The 6000-nt window shown below is 36.7% G+C and overlaps 1 long non-coding RNA gene across 1 annotated transcript; it reads right to left on the bottom strand.

Moving 5' to 3' along the window:
- Window positions 1–510: 510 nt before the first annotated feature.
- LOC126737428 (uncharacterized) lies at window positions 511–4393 on the bottom strand. Its single transcript, XR_007661021.1, has 3 exons — window positions 3202–4393; window positions 2891–3134; window positions 511–2826 (listed from the first exon to the last, which is right to left on the bottom strand). It is a non-coding gene; the product is annotated as an uncharacterized LOC126737428 (long non-coding RNA).
- Between the last annotated feature and the right edge of the window lie 1607 nt (window positions 4394–6000).

The raw sequence follows: 6000 nt of genomic DNA, 5'->3' as shown, positions 1-6000 counted from the left end.
GAGGATTTAGGGGAGCTTACATGTTATGACCCTTATCTTATGTTTGCAATATTAAATTTAAAAAATTAGCAACATCATCTCTCTAGCCATGAAAAAGTCTTAAATCTTTGTCCATTGCATTTTTCGATATAATTAACCGTTTTCCAGAAAATTGCTGGTAAACGAAAGAAGAGATTAAACCCGATTAAACTAACAAATTGAAAAAGACGAAGTAGGCAGTGACTGCCAATTTTTCTCAAATCAAATTAGTTGTATCGAAAAAATGCAAGAAACGATAATTTTAGATTTTTTTGTAGCTAACTAGACGGTATCCCAGATTTTCAAAATTCTTATCGGAAACATAAGATATAGGCCATTATAAAGATAAGCTCCCCTGAATCTGAGTTTACATCATTTTTGGGGCGAAAAATGTCAATAGAACCCAAAAAAACTGAGACTTTGCAAATTTTGAAAAGATTTAATGCATAACTAGTTAGTGTTCTAAGAATAATTTATTTTCTTTGAGCAATTTGCGAGAGCTGTAGTTTTAAGGGGGTGCATTTTGGAACACATGTTTATAGGAAAAAAAGTTGTAAAATAATCTTATTTTTACTCTAGCAATATGCTCTTAAAATATTTGCACCGAATTTTGTAACACCCTGTATAATCGGCTGCTACAGCTCATTTGGCCCTGAAATAATTTCAGGAATGGTGGATGTCGATATCGGCAGAAGGTTCCCCTCTTGCAACTGGACCTCTTGTAGAAATAATAACCAACGGTTTTCTTCAGAGAACGAGGTTGAAGAAACTAAAATTCCCATAGAACTTGTATGCCTGTAGACTTAAAGACTACTTCTAACATGCTGCAAATCTTCCTTTAGTCGAGATTATCAAGTTCGCACGTGAGTTTGGCAATTACTAAGCTGCTCAAATTCTCGGCATGCAACTCCTTCTTTAGAGAACAAAAAGCCTGTTTGGTATTGCCGGCCTATTGGCTATGATGAAGATCTTTCTACCAGTCTCGTCCTCGATTATCTTAAGTGCTTGACGACTCTGGATTAACTCTGACGGCTTAATTTTTTTCCAAACTTTCTACGGAAAACTGAAGCTATTTCTACAAACATTTGTAAATCCTTAGCTAGACAATGTGCCAGAGCATACTCAGGTGAAGTAGTAAACAGATCTTACTGCAATTAACAAATGACGCCTTATCAACTCATTCGGCCATTAAAATGATAAACCATGAATTTATCAAATGTTAAATCAGACTTTCGTTGGATTTCTTGCAGCACAGCTTCTTCATAGTTTCCATAATAAGGGACCAGTCGGTTAAAGTAAATGACTTGAGCTTTACCCCTCGGCGGCTTTTGTAATCGAAGTATTGAAGTTTCGGTGACAGACTTTTCCGCCTCTTAGAGTTATATAGGCAAACTATGTAAGTCACCGTGGTTTTATTCTCCTCTGATCTTTGATATTGTCATCATATACGTCCTTCATCCGATCACTGGCATCTTGAACAGAAATGCGCAGTTGATTATGAATGACATTCATTCTTCTACGCAGCTCACTGACGTAGCTCCTCTGACAATATCATGACAAACTTCACATCGCATGGGAGATGGATTTCTCTTCCCATCATTATTGAAGCCGGACATTCGCCTGTATTTTCATGTATGGACAATCGATAAACCAGCAGAAAGAAATGAATAAATCTATCCTAGTTCTTTTAATAGCTAGAGCCTACTTTGGTCAGATACCAATTGGTACTTATTAATTCGTTTAACCATGCTGACTGCGGGTGTAATGCAGTAGTTCTTGTTTTCTTCATTCAAAGCGTCTTACAGATGTTCTGGATCAAGCTGGATTCAAAATTTCGTTCTTGTTTTGAATGTAACGCCAAACCAACACCACATCGACAGATCCATTCTTTTATTAGGGCGTCGGCGACAGTAGAGTCTCCTTGGTATGGTAGAGGATGTGCCATAACCCATTTGCTCAAATAGTGTATTACGACCCTGGTGTAATCGATTAAACTAATTTTCTGCTCTGATTCGGGAAAAAGACCAGCAACATCAATAGTAATTCTTTTAAAAAGACTTCTTACGTTGTACTGACATATAAAAGCCTTCTCCTTTTTCTGCGTCCCATTACTTGCTGCACATATAACGCATTTCCTGCCTTGCTATTAACCCAGTTAAATCTTTCCTTAACTTCTCCCAGGGCCTTTGTTACTTCAAGATGTCCTCACACACCAACATGGATTTTCTCTAGCAACTCCGGAATCTGTCATTGAGGCGTAATAATTTGTCATCTTTCCTCTATGCAGTCGTGGTCTACTTTTTACTATTTTTCGCCGCAACACTCTATCTTCCAAAATTATAGAGTTTCAGTGTGCCCAATTTGACTTGGCATTGGGAAAACACTTATCAACTTCTTCTTAAGTTTCTTCCTTCCTTTACCCACGTTAGCACTATCTAAATATCGGGATCTTCCTCCTGGTCTCTTATAAGATCCCCATTTTACCAGGTATTATCGGCGACACTGGTTATTAACAACTGATTTTTGGTCTCCTTTGCTCACAATTCGACAATGTTTGAAGTCCTCTGCACAGGGTCTTCGTGATAGAGCATCTGTATTTTCATGGATTCTTCTCATCGGTGTTCATTGTCAAACTCCTGTAGCCTCTCTGTTCATCTTGCCACTTGACTCTCTAGGTGTTTAAACTGAAGGAGCCGTTTTAAAGCTGTATGGTCAGGTCGCAGCAGGAACTTTCTCCAATAAAGGCACTTGTAGAAGTGCTCCTTCGCTTTGACAACAGCAATAGTTGCTGGTTTGAGCAGCGTCTAACTAAAATTACGAATGTGTTTTACTTATTATTGATCCTGAATTTGGAATATCATGTCTCCCTTACCCATATTGCTAACGTCAGTGTCCAGTATAAATTTTCTTTCAGGTAGAGACGAACTCTTTCAGGATAGGTGCGCTTGTTAGAGCCTCTTTAAGTAATGGTTTTGTGATGTTGATAAATTTCTCAATAGCATAGGTAGTAAGTGCATAGTCCCAAGAAGCTGAGTACAATATCAGCTCTTCAAATTCTTTCGGAATGTCTGCCTGATTGACGTCCACAGCCGCAAATTATCCATATATTGCTGAAACTGCAGAACAGTAACCTAACCCCGTGCCTTTTTTTAACAACATAAAATAATGATTGATAATAATTACCTTCCCAAGAATACCCTTTTGATCGCGAACAAGCCTTGTCATGCATTGCAGATTCGAATATGACTATTCACCGTTCGTAGTTTTGGTAGCAACGCAGGGCTTTTCAACAATTTTGCTTTGATCTGGTAACAAAGCTTCTTCTGGAAGTAGGACCTGAATACTGTAATCCCTTTCACGATACGAAAAAACTTCCTCATCATCTGCCCTCAGGTTTTTCTGCCTAAAACTTAACTCGAAGCCCTTGGTTTCCATTAAGTTTATCCCGATAAACACTGTATCCTCAATCTAACTCACTATCAACGAATATTTAAATGTGACTTTTCCTAAAGTGAATGCAACTTTTGTTTTATTATGAATGACTTATTGTGTTTATATTTTTAACATGTGATAACTCGTCTTTGTTCTATTATCTTTTAATTTTTTACCCTGGACTTGTAACCTGTAGTGTTGTTTTTCTGTTTTTCTTTTTCTTAGTGAATATTAAAGGTATGAAATTAGTTATAAGTTTGTTATTTGTAGCGTAAATTAGGTTCAATGATATGTGTTCGTAAAACTATTTCTGTTTCTCTAAAGAAGATCTGGTGATGCCCAGTACAAGCGAAACACGTGTAATTCCCTGACCTTACACTCAATATATTTAAGACCTGAGTTTAATTTATTACTATTTATATCATAACTAAGTAGATAACTTAACAATTTAAATTCAAAAGCAAATTTTTTCGATGACATGCGATGACAGTTATAACTGGGCAGACTGATGATGTTCTTGCTGGTATCCACGATTATTATATTTTGCAATTCATTATTATCATCATATGTTAAGTTAGTAGAATTTTATAAACCTAAATATCTTAACAACTATTAAATATATAGTTATTAAACAAAAGTTACTAAAAGTTAAATGGAGAGCCTAAAAATTTTAAAAATGGAGCTATATATAAAAAGATGCCCCACTTACTAATCCAAAATGTCTAAGCGTTTTTCAAAAAATATATCAGGAAGTCACAAATAGAGGTTTGACCTTTTTTTTGCCATCCTGTATAAATTCTAAGGAAGATGTGTTAACTAATTAATTACTTTACAAGAATGGTAGCAAGAAGTTATATTATATACAAATATATACTTTAAAAAGTAAGATAGTTAAAAAAAGGTTCATTGAAAAACTATCCAGTTTTTACTAAAGTGACTTGAAAATGGCTTAATAAAGGCTAAAACGTTACGTAAATGAAAATTGAAAAAAAAGTTACCGAAAATTAATATTTGACCAATTTTTATGTAGGGTAATTCGAGGATAGATGGCGCAGAAGGTGAGATGGCGCAATGGTTTTACAGCGCCGCCGCTAACGTTAAAGGGGAGCGGCTGTGCTCTGAGGTACCTCAGTTCATATCAGGCATGCCACCGCACCGCACCGTTTGTGTTCATCGGTTAAATGTCTACTTAAATATCAATTTATACGTGATCCGTATAGTACAAAAATATTTGTCGGAATTCCTTCTTTGTGCTAGCGAGCTTTAAATTTAACAATAATTTGATTCACAATATCGTGTCAGGTAAGTAAAAACATTTAAGTTTTGTTATATAACCTCAAAATAGTGCATATTTCAAAACGTGTTTAGTTTTTGAGGTGCGCCATCTCTCCGCTCACAACGAGGATAGATGGTTCACTTATTTTTGAGGTGAGATGGCTCATTAATATTTATTTTTCTTTTCAGTATGCACACCAAATACAAACGTACTGGAAGTTGTTCCAGGGCTAGTTGGACCGAACAACAGTTAGCCGACGCCATTCAAGCCGTTAATGAAAATAGAATGGAAGTTAATGAGCCTGCTCGTAATTTTGGGGTACCGGCAACTACTCTACGAAGAAGAAAATTGGCAGACAATATAAAGAAAGGTACTCTTGGACCCTCCTCAACGTTAGGCAAAGCTGCTGAAAAAAAGTTGGCCACACATATCCTAAAACTTCAAAAAAAATGATTTTCTCCTACTCGAACTGATGTGCGAAGAACGGCCTTTATTAGATTGGCCGAACAGCTGGGTATCAAACATAATTTTAATAAGGAATTGAGATTAGCTGATTATCCGTGGCTGCAGTTATTTCTGCAGAGAAACCCAAGGCTGTCAGTGAGAAAAGCAGAAGGGGTCTCCATTAATCGATCCTTGGGTATGAACAAAAAAGATTTTGAGACTTACTTTCAGCTGCTAGAAAATACTATGACCGAGAATGATCTTATGAATTAACCTGTACATATCTACAATATGGATGAGACGGGTTTACAACTTAATAATAGACCGGGGCATGTTATTGTTAAGAAAGGATGTAAAAACATCGCAAGAATCAGCTCCGGTGAAAAGGGAGAAACCATTACGGTTATAGCCTGTTGTAATGCGGAAGGCGTTTTTCTTCCCCCAACCTGCGTCATGAAAGGAAAAAACAAAAAGCAAGAGTTCGAGGATGGGATGCCTCCGGGATCCTTGGTCTGTTGGAATTAGATTATGGAATGTAGCTTCATCCGAAAAAAGCACAAAATTAAAAAAGTCAGGCTGACGAATCTTATTTTGTGCCCACTGACAGAAAACCATTCTTCTTTCATAAGCCATTCTTCTTTCATCTGCGGAAGCAATTCCTGCAACAATTGAATACGGTAAGAATGGAATTTTTCACTTCGAAGCATGCGAGATATTGATGTTGCACTAAAGGGTAATTCTTTAGCAAGCTGCCTAACGCTTTTATGAGGATCTTCAACGACACTTAAACCTACTGTCATCCTGTTTTCCTCATTTGTAACTGGCTTCAC

The sequence above is a fragment of the Anthonomus grandis genome, chromosome 6, assembly GCF_022605725.1.
Source record: "Anthonomus grandis grandis chromosome 6, icAntGran1.3, whole genome shotgun sequence".
In the NCBI taxonomy this organism is placed as follows: Eukaryota; Metazoa; Arthropoda; class Insecta; order Coleoptera; family Curculionidae; genus Anthonomus; species Anthonomus grandis.
The sequence above is the reverse complement of the archived record's forward strand: the minus strand, read 5'-3'. Positions and strand labels throughout refer to the sequence as shown.